This window comes from Protopterus annectens, chromosome 15.part0 (genome assembly GCF_019279795.1).
Source record: "Protopterus annectens isolate FY-2018-M chromosome 15.part0, PAN1.0, whole genome shotgun sequence".
Lineage (NCBI taxonomy): Eukaryota > Metazoa > Chordata > Ceratodontiformes > Protopteridae > Protopterus > Protopterus annectens.
Window position 1 is genome coordinate 180,800,605 of NC_056749.1, and position 18,730 is coordinate 180,819,334.

Consider the following 18,730-nt stretch of genomic DNA (forward strand, 5'->3'; position numbering starts at 1 on the left):
AGGTTGCATACTGGGTTTTATGTGACTTTGAGGGATACCATGGATTTTTCCTTTTGAATTTGATAAATTATTTCAGGATGTGTGTTCAGCAGAGTATCCAGGACAATGAAAAGGGGAGTACTTATACTAATTGCTAAAGGAGCTCCAAAAGTGATAAAAGTGGGATGAAAGATAATGATAGATTTGTGAAACTGATGGACTACTGGCAAGGGAGGAGGATTATGTTGGCATGTATTTATATTCCAGCTAAAACTGCTATTGTGGAGCTTAAGAAGATTTTTGGAGAAATAATCAGCTTTCAACAAGAAATATTACTTATAGGTAGGGAATGGAATTTGATTTGCAAAATAGAAGATGTATTGGGGGGGGCTAGAAGTGAAAATATAACAAGAGGGTAGATTTCTGAAGAAATTTATGAAAATATTTGGCATGGGAGGTATGAATTCATTAATAGGAAGTCAGACAGAATTTGCATATTATTCACCTAGGTACAATAACTTGGCTAGACTAGACAGGAATTATATTTCATGGGAACATATGCATTTAATTGAAAGCTTCAAGACATATCCAATAACTATTTCAGATCATGTACCAATAACCATGAAGATAAAAATCCAGGGTAAGTAAGTAAAAATGAGATACTGGCACTATTTACGGAATGGGTAGTGGAAATTATTTGTGTTATTGCAAATTATATAAATTTCTTCAGAATTATAGCTAGTGAGTGGAATAAAATGAAAGAGGATTTTAAAAATAGGAAAGAAATAAAAGAAAAAGAGATATGGTTAAGAAATAACAGGAATTATTTACAGGGGTGTTAGTCTATTGCAGAATAAAGAGAATCTCTCAGAAGAAGAAGAGGCACAACTTCAGAGTGTTAGGAGTATCTGGATAAAATACACGAGTTTAGAAAGATTGCTGTTAAGCAGCTGTTTTTGATAAAAACTCCAGAGCATAAAAACTTTTTCTACAATGACTTAGACAACAGAAAGTAGTAAGGGTTGCTGCCAAACCTAGGGAGCCTATAACAAGAAAAATAACTAGAGATTCTGTAGCGGTATTAGAGATATTCCAGAAATGTTATGAAAATTTAGATACATCAGAGAAATGTGAAAATCAAAAAAGAGCACAAATGAAAATATTTATGGAAGACTTAAGTATGCCAAGGTTAGAGGTAGATGAGGCTCAACAATAAACAGTTAAGACAAGAAGAGATGAGGTAAAATAGTTATGATACAATAATAAGATTAATTAGGAGGCTATATGAGGGACTGGAGGTAAAAATTAAAGTGAGAGGGTTCTCTGATAGGTTTTGTCTGAACAGAGGAATGAGGCAGACGTGATCACTTTCCTCTTTGTTTGTTTGCTTTATATTTAGAGCTATTGGCAAAGAAAATAAGAGTTTCATAAATTCAAGGATATGATTGCTATGGTAATCAAGAAAAGTTGGTTTTATTTGCAGACAATATTATTTTTGATAAAAACATAAAAATACATCTTTATGTTGTAGAATATCTTGAGACAGTTTTATATCTTTTTGAGATATAAAATTAATGAAGATAAAATAAAAGCTATAGATGTAAACTATGTACTCACATACAACTTGGTCTGACAATACCGGGATTTATAGGACATAATAAAATGAAATATATTGGAATATGGATTAAAAAGGAGTCTTTAATGGCAGCTAAGGAAGTGTGGGAAGAGAATAAATAAGAGATGATATAAAAAAACAAGAAACTAGAAGCGCTTATTTATGGATATGGATAGTAAGATACTAGCAGTGAAAATGTTTTGCTTTTTGTTTTATATACAGGTCAGGCACATTTTTGACAAGTAGAAGTGAAGTCCTTGACAATAATTAATAAGAGTTGAAAGAATTTATCTGGTAGGGGAAGAGGCAAGGGTGAAGTGGGATAAGTCGATCCTTCCAACAGACAAGGCTTAGGATTATTTGATTTAAAGGGATATTTTACAGCTGCACAATTAAGGCTAATATACATACCACAAACAGAAAGCTATAATTCAAAGCTGAAGGGATGATGATGATGAAATGGGGGGGGGGCAGAATTCAAGAAATAAGGAGAGAGTGGAATTTTGGATAACAACAGTTATACAGCATATTATATATATATAAAGTAGGAGAAAGTATTCTAAGATCTGAGCCAACACAAGAATGGAGGAAGGAGATTTTGCCGATGGGGTGACTAGGCATACAGAGAATAAGCAAGAGGGGGTCTGGGGTTTATTGGTAAAAAATGGCAAGGGAACACATAACTAGAGAGGGAAAGGTAACAGAATAGAAAGAGGACAGGAGCACTATAATAAGGCCTGGCTAAGCTTTCTGGTGGCTGCCAAAAAAGCAATTACTTTTGCCAGAACAGAGGAATGAGGTAGACGGGCCCAACTCTATACCAGAAGAATGCAAAGTTCCTGTAATCACAGCTGCACAGGTAAAAAAAACACACTCTCCAAAGCCAAGAACACAGCATTCATGGGACCTGACAGTATCCCAGGCTGCGTTCTACACAAACTACAGAATGAACTGGAACCCTACCTAAGTACCATGTTCAATCATAGCCTCACCTCAGGCTTTGTGCCCACTGAATGGTGCACTGTGATGGTTATCCCACTCCACAAAGGGGGAGCCACGATGGACCCCGGGAACTACTGCCCCATTAGCCTGACGAGCCTGGTCTGCAAGGCCAGGGAACGTATCATCATATCATCATATAACTCATAAACAAAGACATTGGTAATCTCCAAACTCTGGACTCTATGAAGTTCGGGTTTGTAAAAGGCATATCATGTCTCCTAAACCTGATTGACTTCTTTGAAGCAGTTACCAAAGCCATAGATGAGGGTAAGGTGGTTCACACAGCTTATCTAGATCTCACCAAGGCTTTTGACACCATCCTCCACTCTGGAATTACAGATAAGCTCACTGAACTAGGTATAAATCCCTATGTCACAAGATGGGTTGCCAACTGGCTCATGGACAGAACCCACACTGTGAAAGTAGCAGACTCCAAATCCGACTTCAGACCAGTGATAAGTGGAGTACCACAAGGTTCAGTCCTGAGTCCTCACCTGTTTGGTATCTACTTCTCTGAAGTACAGGCTAACACAGAAGGTCTTTGGCTAACAAAGTTTGCAGATGACTGCAAACTAGGAGCCATAATCAAAACTCCTAACAATGTGGACATACTACAAAAGGGCCTCACTGAGACAGATGCCTGGTGTCAAAGCCATGGCCTCAAGCTCAATGCCAAAAAGTGTATTGTCATCCCTTTTGGTAAAAACTCTGTACCCATGAACTACCACACAAGTGGTAGTCTACTTAATGCCGAAAGTGTGATAAGAGACCTTGGGACACAGGTGGACAGTAATCTGTCCTTTGATAATGACCAAAAAACAAGAAGCAGGCACTCGAAAACAACCAATAAAAATGAAAAAGGGTGCCCTGGTCCGCTTGTAAAATACACCAAATACCGGTCACTTGAATGAAGATTGGTAAAGCAGCAAAATCTCTTCCAGATAACAATAAAACTGAGAATAAAAGCAGGAAGACTTGAAATAATAGCAACGAAACCTCCGATAAGATGAACGCTCTTTAATACACTTGACAAACTGCGTTTTCGTCACCAAAGACTTCATCAGACAACATAAAAACATACTGGACAGGTTTAAATACTCCATTAAATTAATTAAAAACTACTGGATTGGATGAATTTATTTCAAACACACCTATTGTTTCTATACTTCATGTAGTTCATTAATATTCATGAATTTCATAAAGTGCTACGTGCTTCATTAAAAACTCATATGTTAAAAACTCCTATATTAAAACCATCATGTTCTATGGACTACTCCTACATAATTATTTATTCCAAAACTCAAAAATACATAAACAAATTATAAATACAATGTAGTTTAAAACCACTTTTTAATATAAAAATGTATGTGTATCCAAATACACTTATTGAGTGAATCCTATGGGTCCACAATGTGGGTATGCCCTCTAGTGACCATAATTGATATCACATTATATTTTATTTGCCCTTATTTTCAGAAGGGGAGTTATAGTCAAAAAATCATTCATACCAGGGCTGTTGTTGGAATCCAGGTAAACCTGCCACCATAATTCTCTATTTTCAAGAATTTCTTCCCATAAACCTCCCCTTATATCAGGTTTTACCTGGTCCAACACGAAAAATACATATTTAGCTCCAATGCATCCAAGACTGTGTTTATATAATGCATTGGTAGATTTAGCCCTAGAGATGTCGTAATGATGCTCGTAGATTCTACGTTTAAGACACCTCTCAGTCTTTCCAACATAAAAAGACTGGCAAATTTGACAAATAGCTATGTATACCACCCCCCTACTATCACAATTATAGTGGTCCTTACTTGTAATTCTTTTTCTCCTACTCTCTATGTTTATTTCCGATCTATCAACAATATATGGGCACTGATTACATCTACCACACTTATATGTCCCCCATCTCCTGTAAATACCCTCCTTTGCTTGTTTCTTATTTCTTTCGAGTATATTTCCTATGTTAAATGGGTTTTTGAACACAATCTTGGGTGTCATTTTTGTTATTTCTTCAATATCTGTAATGGATCTAAACTGATTCCATTCTTTTTTGAAAATTTCGCACAATTTTACATTGGAATTATTATATTCCAATACCAAACTCCTATTGTATTTAATTTGAGTATTCTCATTATTATTATTACCTTTTACAGTAGGCCCCTTATTCATTTTCATATCCTTGCCCCTGCCTAGTATGGGCTTAAATCTATCCAGCCTTCCATCCTCTACTTCTTTTCTTAAATTCCTTATGAATTCTTCTGGATAACCTCGTTCCCTGAACATCTTATGTAATAAAGTACATTCTTTCTGAAAGTCTGTATCATTGGAAGTCATTCGGGAACCTCGTACAAATTGTCCTTTAACTATGTTCTTTTTACTGTGGAATGGGTGGGCACTGTTGAAATGTAAATAAGAATTTACATACGTATCCTTCCTATAAACCTTACTCTCAAACATATCTACATTTTATATAACTCAATATCCAAATACTTCAAACTCTCTGTACTTATAGTGTAGGTAAACCTTAAATATGAGGTAGTACTATGGATGTAATCCATGAATTCAACAAATTGTGCCTCACTCCCTATCCAGAAAAGGACAATATCGTCCAGAAACCTGTGGTATAATACCCATAGGTCCTTATACTTACAATTAGTGATGAATTGCTCTTCCCATTTTGACAGTACTATGTTGGCAAATGTGGGGCACATGCTGCCCCATAGATACCCCTGTTTTTGTTTGTAAATTTCCTCCAAACAATATAAAGTTGTATTTTAACACAGTATCCATAAGTGTCACACTTGCTATTTTGTCATTGTGACTCATATCATCATCTTGAATACTGCTTCTTCAAATAGACTCAAGCCCTCTGCATGTGGTATACTTCCAAACAAATCTATAACATCTATAGTTATAAATCTGATTTCTTCTCTACACATGTCCTGATTTATTTCACCAAGGAAATCCCATGAATCTTTTAGAATTAAATTCTTGTTAATCCATATGTGCTTAGTCTTGACATCTATAAATTTGGCTAAAGGGGCTGTCTTAGACCCCTCAGCCGTAACTATGGGTCTTAGAGGGGGATTCAACATGTCCTTATGTATCTTTGGTATACCGAAAATAGTGGCCAACCTCGGTTATACATAGCTATTTGTCAAATTTGCCAGTCTTTTTATGTTGGAAAGACTGAGAGGTGTCTTAAACGTAGAATCTACGAGCATCATTACGACATCTCTAGGGCTAAATCTACCAATGCATTATATAAACACAGTCTTGGATGCATTGGAGCTAAATATGTATTTTTCGTGTTGGACCAGGTAAAACCTGATATAAGGGGAGGTTTATGGGAAGAAATTCTTGAAAATAGAGAATTATGGTGGCAGGTTTACCTGGATTCCAACAACAGCCCTGGTATGAATGATTTTTTGACTATAACTCCCCTTCTGAAAATAAGGGCAAATAAAATATAATGTGATATCAATTATGGTCACTAGAGGGCATACCCACATTGTGGACCCATAGGATTCACTCAATAAGTGTATTTGGATACACATACATTTTTATATTAAAAAGTGGTTTTAAACTACATTGTATTTATAATTTGTTTATGTATTTTTGAGTTTTGGAATAAATAATTATGTAGGAGTAGTCCATAGAACATGATGGTTTTAATATAGGAGTTTTTAACATATGAGTTTTTAATGAAGCACGTAGCACTTTATGAAATTCATGAATATTAATGAACTACATGAAGTATAGAAACAATAGGTGTGTTTGAAATAAATTCATCCAATCCAGTAGTTTTTAATTAATTTAATGGAGTATTTAAACCTGTCCAGTATGTTTTTATGTTGTCTGATGAAGTCTTTGGTGACGAAAACGCAGTTTGTCAAGTGTATTAAAGAGCGTTCATCTTATCGGAGGTTTCGTTGCTATTATTTCAAGTCTTCCTGCTTTTATTCTCAGTTTTATTGTTATCTGGAAGAGATTTTGCTGCTTTACCAATCTTCATTCAAGTGACCGGTATTTGGTGTATTTTACAAGCGGACCAGGGCACCCTGTCCTTTGATAATCACATCACCACAGTGGTCAGTAAATCCTTCTACATGGCTCACTTCATCACAAAAGGTTTCTGATCTGGAAAAAAAGAGGTCATTGTTCCCCTCTACTCATCACTCATTAGACCCATTATAGAGTACAATACCCCTTTTGGTATATACCTCACAAGACATCTACAACAACTGGAAAGGCTACAAAAATACCTCACAAAGAGGATTACTGACCTCAAACAGATGCCCTACGCAGACTGTCTCAGAAAACTCCATCTTTACTCCGTCGCATATCGCCTACTCAGAGGCAATCTCTGCCTAACATACAAAGAAAGCCATGTCAAACCCAGAGCTGTTGGACATGCCCCACTTAAAGAAATCCCAATCCCTCAGAGCTACACGCTCTAGGGACCTAAACCTTGTCATTACAATAAACAGAACATGCTTGAGGGATAGATTCCTGTCCCAGAGACTTCCCATACTCTGGAACAGACTACCTATCTATGTCAAACAAAGCTCCTCATTAGCACTCTTCAAGAAAAAGCTCGATGATGGGATGGGAAATAGGAAATTCACCCCAGGGATCACTTCTGTGGCTCTGCTCGACAGGGGCACAGGAAAATAATTTTCTTGGGTGGCGAAAGCCAGGGTACCTTTTTGGCTAGGCTTATATAGGCCCTAGGGCTAATAGTCTAGTACCTACCTATGAACCTATAAATGTAACTGAATATTGTAACAGAGATAAAAGGACTGGAAGTGAGATCTTTTAAAAAGGTAAAAGTAAATTGCATAGAAAAAATGGAAATTGTGGGAACAATACATGCAGAATAATGCTCTGGAGGAGGAGGAATAAGATTTGAGAGAAGGCAGGAACAGAGCAATTTATGTTATGTTGTTTATCGATGGTAGTTATACAAAAAAAAACGTGATATATAATGTGACTTTGTAATTAGTGACATGTTAATATGGTTTGTTTTCATTAATAATAATGTATGTTTGCTTATGTCTTAAGTGATAATTTAATAAAGGTGTTAACAAAAAAATACCAAAACAGAACTGAAATACACCAACAAAGTAATAAATAGAAAAAATTCAGCGTCAGCTCGAGATCCAGTAGAGACTTTTAATAAAACAGCCATTAAAAACACAACAAAACACACTGTGTTAAGTGCTTTTGTCTTAAAACCAAAAAGACATCATCAGAACAGTGTGTGTAGAAAAGTACAGTTGTGTACTCTTACCATAAATGTAAATGTTCGAGTATGTTCACTGTTACAGTCATTACTGTAGGGTTCTTCCTGCTTGCAGCAGCCCTCGATTGGCCAGAGTCCCAAAGTCAGGTCCGACGTCAGCTGAAGTCGCTCCTTCCCTGACGTCAGTGCGCCAGGGGTATAAAGACCTCAGCCGACACCATTTTCTCCAGTTTTTCTTGCCCCAGATGTCAGGTGCCCAAAAATAAAGGCCAAAAGCTTAATCAAAAGAATAAGCAAATATAAACCAGAACATTCCCAAATAACATCAGCAAAAATACCTCAGGAAAAAAGAAGTGCTAAGGAGACACAGACAGCACTCAAAGAACAACAAAAGAGGGGATAGGAGGAAGGGTAACCCAGACTGTAACAGTGAACATACTCGAACATCTACATTTATGGTAAGAGTACACAACTGTACTATGTTCATCGTGGTTCACTGTTACAGTCATTACTGTAGGGTTGAATCCCAAAGCTAAGAAAGGGTGGATGGAGAAGGAACAGAAGGAGCGGCTACAAAACCCTGCAGGACTGCAGAGGCAAAGCCTGCACTAGATTTAGAATAGAGAGGGAGGTTGTAGTGCTTAGAAAAAGTATGCACAGAACTCCAAGTTGCAGCTTCTAAGATCTCCTTGGTAGGAACTCCACTGAGAAAAGCTGCCAAAGTAGCAGTAGCTCTGGTAGAATGTGTTCTAACATTAACAGGAACTGGTTTGCCATGATGAGAGTAACAGAACTTGATTCAGTGGGCAATCCACTTAGAAATACTTTGCTTAGTGATTGCTCTCCCCTGTGAAGTAGAAGCATAAGCTACAAACAATTGGTCAGATTTCCTGAAAATCTTGGTCCTGTCCAGGTAAAAGCGAAGCTGCCTGTGTATATCTAAAGAATGCAAAATTCTTTCCTCTTTACTTTGAGGATTAGGATAAAAGGTAGGTAAATGAATAGTCTGATTCAAGTCTACTTTCGAAACCACCTTAGGCATAAAGGTGGGATTATTCCACAGGGACACCCTGTCCTGATGAAAAATAATAAAGGGTTCCACAGTCATGAGTGCTTGTAATTCCGAAACTCTTCTGGCCGAGGTTATAGCTAAAAGAAAAGCAGTTTTCCATGATAAAAACTTTAAATCTGTGGAAGCTGCAGGTTCAAAAGGAGACAAAGTTAACTTTTCCAAAGCAAAGTTGAGATCCCAAGCATACCTCTCAGCTGTACAGATTTTTGCAGAATGTCCAGTTTTTGCCTCAAATTTTTGGTTCATTTTTCATATAATAGTGGTTTTCTGGCAAATTAGTGTCAAATTCTTGCAAACTAAAGTTAAAAAATAATGACAGACATTTGAATTTCATGATTCATACCCTTCAGAAAATTCATGCTAATGCAAAACCTGTTATTCCATCAACTTTCTAAGTTTGTAAGAGCAATATTTAAAAATTGTCCCTATTTTTGGGCCTTTATCCTACTTTTATTATTGGCTTTGTCCACATTCCTTGCTCTAAGAGGTTGAGAGGTATGATCCCAAGTGGGAACTGGTGCTCTTAAAGGGGGCCTTATATTCTTTGCCCCTCTGAGATATTGTTTAAGTAAAGGATGAGAAATGATTGGGGGATCCGTATTCTAATGTGCAGAAATAGCAGAAGCATGAATTTTGATAGATGAAAAAGATAGGCCCTTATGCAACATCTCTGTTAGGTAATGTAAAATCAGAGGAATGTTTGGAACTGCAGAATCAAAACCCTGGGCCTGATTCCAGGAGCAAAATCTCTTCCATTTACCTGCATAAGATTTCCTGGTGCTGTGCTTTCTAGCTTTAAGGATTACGTCCAGTACCTGTTTGGTAAGGGTAGAGCTGTTTAAAGACCCTGGATCTGCCAGGCTGCTAGATTCAGAGTTTTGACATGGCTGTGCAGGATCTGGCCGTCTTGTTGAGACAGTAGATGTGGAATTTGTGGCAGAATCCAGGGTGGACCCTGAGCCAGGTTCATCAGGGTGGAATACCAGAATTGCCGAGGCCAGTTGGAGCCAGTAAAATCATTTGCGGTCTGTCTTGTTTGATCTTCAGAAGTACCCGTGGTAGAAGAGGTAAAGGAGGAAAAGCATATACTGAGAGGTGTTTCCAACTGAATGAGAGGGCATCCACTTGTCATGCTAGTTTGTGGTAGGTCCTCATGCAGAATGGTTGAAGTTGATGGTTTTGGGGGAATGCAAAAAGATCTATGTCCGGGCACCCCCACGCCTCTGTTATCATCCTGAATATCCGAACATCAGACATCCATTCGTGTGGATCCGAAAGGTTTCTGCTTAGACTGTCTGCCAGAGTGTTGTCCTTTCCTGGCAGGAATTGAGCTTGTAAGTCTACCTTGCTGGCCAGTGCTGTGTTCCACAGAGTCATGGCCAATCTGCACAGGGGGTAAGAGTGAGAGCCTCCCTGCTTGTTTATGTACCACATTGCTGTAGTGTTGTCCGTCTTTATCAGTAATTGCCCCGGTAGAATAAGATCCTTGAAGGCTGTCAGGGCATTCTGTACAGCTAGCATCTCCTTCAAATTTATGTGCAGGTGCATTTGGTCCTCTGTCCAGGCACCCTGAAGACATCTCCCTTGCATGTGGGCTCCCCATGCATAGTCCGAAGCATCCGTCATTATGACTTGATTGGCTGGAGTGGGACAGAAAGGCTTCCCCTTGTCCTGGAGACAGGCCTCGGCCCACCAAAGAAACTCCTGCTGGAGACAAGGCAAAATTGTGATCACTGTTTCCAAACTGTGGCAATGCTGAGACCATACACTCTTGAGGTACCACTGTATTTTCCTCATATGCAGTCTTGCATATGGCATTAACAGAATGCAGGATGCCATGTAACCCAAAGCCTGCAGAATTTTTCTTGCAGTTAGCTGACTCATTGAAGCCAGGTTTTTGAAAGAAGGAGCCAGTTGTACTTTTTTGTCTGGTGTTAAGTAAGCCATCTGGGTTGTAGTGCTCAGAAGAGCACCCAGGAAAGTAATCTGTTGTGTGGGCACTAGGTTTGATTTCTTTAGGTTCACTGTGAACCCTAGGCACCAGAGAAGATGCTGCACAAATCCCAGATGCTGAAGTAAAGTCTCCTTGTTGTCCGCTTGAATGAGACAATCGTCCAGATAAGGGTATATCTGAATTCCCTTCTGTCTGCAAAATGCCATTACTGGTGCCAGGCACTTTGTAAAGACCTTGGGCACAATAGATAAGCCAAAGGGCAGCACAGAGAACTGGTAATGCTTCAAGCCTGCTTTGAATCTCAGGTACCTTCTGCACTCTTGCCTTATGGGAATATGCAGGTAAGCTTCCTTCAAGTCCAAAGTCACCATCCAAGAGTTCTTGCTCAGCATAGGCAGCAGCTGCTGCAGAGTGAGCATCTTGAATTTTGGTATTTCTAGGAAGGTGTTTAATACGGAAAGATCCAGAATTGGTCTCCATGTGTTTTCCTTCCTGGGAACCAGGAAAAGTCTTGAATAAAACCCTTGCCCCATTTCTGAATTTGGTACCAATCCTAGGGCCCTCATATCCATGAGGGACTGAACTTGTTGTGCCTCTGCCCATTTACGCTTTGGCAGATCTGGCCATTCATTTGGTATTGGCAAGGTATGGAAATGAAACTTGTAACCCCTTGAAACTATGTCCAGAACCCATTTGTCTTGGGTTATGCAGCTCCAATTGTTATAAAAAAGATGGATTTTTCCTCCCAAAGGCTCATCCAGGGGGGGAGCCCCTGGAGCTAGTAAGGGAGAGTCATAATGACTGTTTCCTGTAAGGTTGTGACCTATCTTCTCCTCCCTTGGGAGAGGGGGCACTCCACTGCTTATTTCTGAAAGGGGGCTGTGCCTGACCTCTACCTCTGGAACACCTGTATCTGCCTCTCTGAGGTCTGTCCAACCTCGGAAAGGACCAAGGTTTAGCTGGCCAGTTCCTGCTAAATCTAGGGGGTTGTACCTGTAGAAAATCCTTAACCATCTGCATAGATTTGGCTTTGTCTTCCATTTTCTTCAATACCTCCTCAGCTTTGGCCCCAAACAAAACATTGTGCTGCAAAGGGGCATCCAAAAGTTTTGCCTTAACCTGCTCCGGCAAACTTTGCTCCTTTAACCAAGCATACCTTCTAATAACTGCGCCAGTTGCTGCAGCCCTGCAAGAAGCCTCCAAAGAATCAAAACCACAGTGCAGGGTATGTTTACCCATCTGCTCAGTAGCATGCAATAAATCCTGTAATTCCTTATTTTCTGTACCACCAGAAACAGCAGACATCTTTTGTTTTAACACAGACAAAAGGTATTGCTGATATTTCAACATATGAAATTGACAATTCAAAGCTCTAATAGACAAAGTAGCAGAAGTATAAACTTTTTTGCCCCATCTTTCCAAGGCTCTGGACTCTTGGTCAGAGGGAATAGGATTCTTAGCAGAGGCCGCTTTAACACCCTTAGGGCCCTGAGAGATGGTTTCTGGAACAGCTGAAGGGTTCTTAAAAAGAATCTGGAGCCCTATAATACCTATCCGGCTTGACAGGAGCAGGAGGAAAAGAATCAGGAGAGAGAGATGCCTCTGTAAAAACATCATCCACAATGTCCAATACAGGGGGGAATAGCCAGGGGCCTATGCTGTGGGAGCAGAAGAAAATCCCTAAGCCTTTTCTTGGATTCAGAGTATTCCTGCCCTTCCCAGTGAAAATGCTCTCTCGTGTCATGCAAGGTTTCCCCAAATGAATAATCCTCAGGAGGAGAGGCTGAAGGAAGGGATTCTTCAGCATCAGAATCCTCATAAGGAGGGAAGGAATAATCCTGCTCAGAGGAAGAAGCAGAAGAAATTGAAACTTCATCTGAGGAATCATAATCTGGCTCTAGTCTAGGTCTCTTGTCAGGAGGGGGATGGGAACCCCTGATCATAGTTAACAAGTCTTTAGCCATTTTAAGCATCTGTCTTTGAGGTCTAGGGCCCTGATCAGAAGGTGCTTGTGCATGCTGCTTTGTCTTTGCCGGAGCCTTAGTCTTTGTCTTTGTCTTTCACTGCAAAACTGGAGCCATCTTTACATGAAGCTGTGTAGGCCTAAAAACTCCCTCAGAAGCCGGTGCCTGCACAGCAGCTTCGGACCCATCTGAGGGAGCATTATCCGGAGGTCCAATCCCTGGAAATTCTGAAGGCCCCATCGGCTCCATGCGGGAGTCGGTACAGGCAACCGGTTCAAAAGTAGCAGACGACAGGGGCTGCGAAAGTGCCTCACTGACGACCGACGAACCGGCAACTGGCTCTGGTTGAATAATGTCGTCCGCTTTGGACCTCGGAGGCCTGTCTTTATCCTTGCGCCTTTTATACACTCCGGTAGCCGGATAAGAATCTGACGACATATTGTAATTAAATCTTTTTCCAAAATAATGGAAGGCAAAATCGTATCTACGCCTAATAGTGCGTTGATTAAATCTAGCACAAAACCTACAATTAGCTATGTCGTGGTCAGGGCCTAGGCAAGGTATACAGTAAAAGTGAAAATCCTTATGAGATATTTGCTTCCCGCAAGAAATACAGTTATTAACTTTTTCTGACATCAGACTGGAGCAAGAAAAAGGTTTCCCCAATGGGGTACTTAGCTTAAAATAAGAAGTCTTCGATACAAAAGTCACCAAAAGTCAACAGGAGTCGGCCGACCGGCACTTGCGAACTGCTTTGCTACGGGCACCACACGGCAAGAAAGACTGGGGAAAATGGTGTCGGCTGAGGTCTTTATACCCCTGGCGCAGGGAGAGAGAGCAGAGAGCCATTTGACAGATTGGTAATGGTCCGAGAGGTAGCTGCTGAACCAAGCGATAGTTGTTGGGGAGAGGTTAAGTTGAGAAGGTTTTGAGAGAAGGATAGAATGACAGACTGTGTCAAAAGCTTTGGACAGATCTAAGAATAGACAGGAAATGAGTTTATTATTGTCTTTGGCTTGAGAGATAGTACTGGTAAAAGAAATAAGTGCAGTGGAGGTACTATGATGTGGACGAAAGCCATGTTGGGTAGGGGTGATCAGATTGTTGCAGTAGGTGGGCCAGGATTTGGTTATGTATACAGTGTTCAAGGACTTTGGAGAGGGGAGAAAGTATAGCAATTAGTTGGAAGTTTAAGAGTTTAAAGGAGTTTCCACCCTTGTGTATAGGAATAATATAAATTTTTTTCCAGAGAGTTGGAACAGTTGATTCAGTGATAGAACGGTTAATTAAGATGGAAAATGGGTATGCTATGGATGGTGCAGCATGTTTTAGGAAGATAGATGGTAGGTTGTCAGCTGATGAACAGGGTTTTAGCTTAAGGAGGAGTTTTTTATTGTAACTAGTGGAGACTGTTTTTAGGGAGAAGAGAAGGTTAGCCTGAGGTGTTGTTGTTGTAGTTTGTGGGGGATGGGGTTGGGAAAATTTTTGCATACATTGACTTATAGTGTTGATAAAATAGGAGTTAAAGGTGGAGGCAGTTTCAAGGGGTGAATTATTAGTACAAGGGTTAGGTGTTGAAGGGTTTCCTGGGTGGAGAATGTGGTTACTAGTGCTCCAGAACTTTTTAGGGTTACAGGATTGTGATGACTGAGGCTGGTGATAGAAATTCTTTTTATCTTGATTAATCTGCTTTTTAGTGAGATTTCGGAGTTCCCTGTAGGTTTGGAAATGGCTTAGAGATTTCGTTTTGGACTAGAGTTTCCATGCAGAATCTCTTTTCTGCATGAGCGTATGAGTTGCATGTGATAGCCAGGGAGAGTTATGAGAGTTGACTGACGGTATGTAAAGGGGCAAGAGAGTTAAGAATGTTAAGAAAAGTGGAGTTAAAGAAAGATAGCAGCATGTAGGGGTAATGTAAAGAGTGCGGTCCAGTTAATTTTAGAGAGGCTGAGATTAAATGTGTCAGGGTTAAATGTGGATAATTTTCTAATTTCTTTGCATATGTGAGGTTTGGGGATGTGAGGGGGGATTCTGAGGGTTTGTATGGGGCAGTGATCACTGATGGAGTCAGGTAATGTAGCAGTATGAGAGTAGAGGTTGGGATTGGTAACAAGGATCCAGTCAATGGTAGAGCTATAGTTAGTGGACTTGTTAAGGAATGTAGGAGAGGAGATGAGCTAGGTGAAATCATATAGGTTGATACTAGCAGAAGGTGAATTATTGGTGGGGGTAAGCCAACTGATATTAACATCAACCAGTATAATGGTTTCACTGGAGATATGGTCAGATAACCAATTTTAGTATAGGTATATTGTCACCAGGTGGTATATAGATGGCAGCAACTGTTATGGTCTTGTGAGGACTGGGTTTAAAGTTGGCTATAAAAAGATTAGCAGGGAAGAAAGAGGGAGGAGGATTAGGTAGGAGAGTTAAAGTTAGGAAGTTGGAATACAGAATAGCAACTCCATCTCCTTTCTTATGGGTTCATGGGGAATTAAGGAAAACAAGTTTTTGACATCACAGGTTACAAAAAGACAGTCCTCATCAAATTTTACGTCACAGACTTTGTTAAGCAGGTCCCACGAGTCTCGAATATAAAGTGAGTATCAGAGTTGGATTTAGGGTATAAAGAGAATAGATACATGACATTATATACAGGCAGACTGACAACATACAATAAACATGCATTATGTACAACTAAATATCAGTGTTGTCATGCTAAAAGAATCACAATAAACATCAGAATCAGAGCAAGCTATGTAAAGGAAAGTTGGATGGTAAGAGGTTAAGTTATATAATCAGATGGAGAGTAATTGCATTTTTCTTGAGTCTTGTAATCTGCTTTTAGTTGCAATCAGAAAATGGAGTAAAAGGAATGGTCTTTTAAAAAAAGAAGGAAGAGATTGTCACAGTCTAGGACCAAGGACTACAAAGCATAGTTTGTACAGTGAAGCATAGTTTTGGGGGGGGGGCATGGAAGGGAGGACTTGAGTGTTTGTGAGGTACAAAGCCTCCACATCTCTATGCGGGGAGGGGTGTGGTTGCCCTTTGCAATGTTGGTTAACTTGATATAATAAATATAATCAGCTCTGAGGTAGTGAACATTTAAGAAAGGGGAATTTCCCATGAAGTGACCTTATTTGAAAAGAATACTTTTTTGCTCAACCATTGTTGTAAACAAAGCCATTGTCTCATGTCATGACCATAAATTACAAGAGTTCAAATTCTCCCTGAATTCTGAAAAATGGATTTGAAATAAAATCTAAACCCTATAAAAACTACAAGAAACCACAGCCAAGCTAGAGTTTTCACTGTGTGATACCTTGAACCTCATGTAATAGAGACCCATGGGATATATGCAAATGACGCCTTAAGGATATTCTGTGCTTCAGATATATGACTTTTGATTGGCCATTACTTTTTTGCTTTTAACTTTTTAAGTCTTTATGGGTACATTCAGGCCAATAAAGACAAACTTCCCCCTAGCTGTGGACAAACTGGCCATGCATGTTTCAGGCTCTTTAGTGACCTCATCAGCACAGTATAAGTGGATTGTTTGGCTATACTTTTAGAAGCACACAGCTTACAAACAAGCAAGCTTTCCATAAACATTAAGGAACTTTCACAATATTCCAACTTACATCTAAGCCAAAAGGCAAAAGGTTACACAGATGTCTGAATTGTGCTGAGAAATATCAGTGTTATGGCACATAATACATAACTGCATTTTATCAGGCAAAATGACACTAGTGCAATACAGATTTACCACATACCCACCCAGTCCTGAAAACTGCCTACATTGCAGTACTGCTGCTGTTGTATGAATGCCAGCATTTCAGTATCTGACATTTAGTGAGTCGACCTTTCTGAACACTGCCGTACAGAACTCAGCATTACACATTTCCATGCCATGAATCATTTCCTCACGGGAGCTGTTACTCTACTATTAAGCTTCTGTTTTATTTCCACAGATTGTAATGTCACCAGGCAGTCATATACTCAGCTCTGCTCCCTAATGAACAGCTTGTCCTGTATGAACATTTTGTAAATTATGTTCCAACTCTGAACATGCATTTATCTTCCCTCAAACTGAAAATATAGTTTCTGAAGAACTTTACAGATCACCAATTAATAAGCATGTATAGCACAAGTTTGTCATAAGATGGTGATTGCACTCTGCAGATGCTATATTTATGGACAAAGACCTCTTTAAAGCCATGCATCGTGTTGCAAGCTATTATAGTAGTTATTGTGTTTATGCTGTTGTCTCACATAACACCATGAATGATATTACAATGACATTTCACCATGAAGCATTCTCATATATTGCAGGTTATAAAATAAAGCATATTTTTGCATGACAACCCATTAACACACATATGCAATATTTAATGCTGACAAAACATTTACATAATTCAGGTTTTACCTACATACTGTGACATTTTGGTGTGTGTGTGTGTGTGTGTGTGTGTGTGTGTGTGTGTGTGTGTGTGTGTGTGTGTGTGTGTGTGTGTGTGTGTCTCTGAGTGTACAAAATGGTAAATGAGCATTCAAATGCATTTTGGGTCTTAAGTGGTTGTATTAGGTAGAATAATGAGACACTAACTGCCTATATAAGTTGCATAATATGCTGCACTATTTAGCCCAGAAACAGCAAGAGAAAATGTTGTTTCTCAGGTGGAAGGCTTAGCATGGGGTATAGCCGGGCTCTGACTGATGATTTGTAGTTCCTGGAGATGGTTGGCCTGTTCTAGATCTCTGATGGATGTAGCCTGAACAATGTCCACATTAAGGTCTTGTGCAGAGCCGGAGTGAGGACTATGTAAGGCCTACAACGCTGGACTATAACATACAGCCTGGTTGTTGAAGGGTCTGGCTGTGTAGGACTGAACCTCTGAAAAAACTCAAAACTAGTGGAGTTACATCCAAGAATTGACAACTTGTAATAAAGGCAATTTATGAACAGAGTAAATACTAAATGTGAAAAACTAAAGTGGAGTGTTTTTCATTTCACTGGTAAATAAATCTGTTTTTCATCTCTCTGCATCTACTGCATCTATACAGTTCAATATGCATTACTGATAACACAAATTACTGTCATCACTAAAAGCCAGGCTTTAATGAATAGTGGCATACTTTTTATTTTTGCGTACTTTAGAATAATGTATATTAATATGCATGATGCTCTCTTGATTAAAGAGAGAATTTTATGTGAATATGGAAAATATTGGCATGAGACAAAAAAAACTATTACTCCACATTTTTGCATGGAAACTTATGATTAGCCATCTAGTTATGCTGCAGAAACAGCAGGCAAGAAAAATACCAACAGAATATGCAGAGAAAGGGATTGCTTATTGTCTTTAGGGAAGACATGAAACAGTGGTCCACTTAATGGACTCGGCATGGATACAAAGTAATTAAATAATGGTAAGACAATGTCTGCCTTTGCTTGTAGTGTGGATCACCTACTGATTCTGTAGCCATAGTAAATATGTTGCTTATACTGTAGGTGTGCTGCTGAGACATTTTACCTGCTAATAACATATTTATAATAACTGCTGGGAACAGAAGTCATACAGCTTCATAAATTACAAGAGCTATGCTGTTCTTCAGCCTATCTAAAGAAAATATTTATTGCAACAACTTACTTTGCTGTGTAGTTATAAGGCAGTATCAGACATGATTTTGTCATGATTCTGTCTCTTCATTCTTCTCCATTTACCTCTGGAATTGTCCACAGTCACTACTGCCACCCCCACCATCACCACATACACCACTGGGTATTCCCAAAGGTCCACTTTTACCTAAATAAAAAGTCTTTTCTTTAGTGGCTTCTGATATTTAGACTATACAAAATATATTTTGGTCCTTCATCTGCTAGCATTCACTT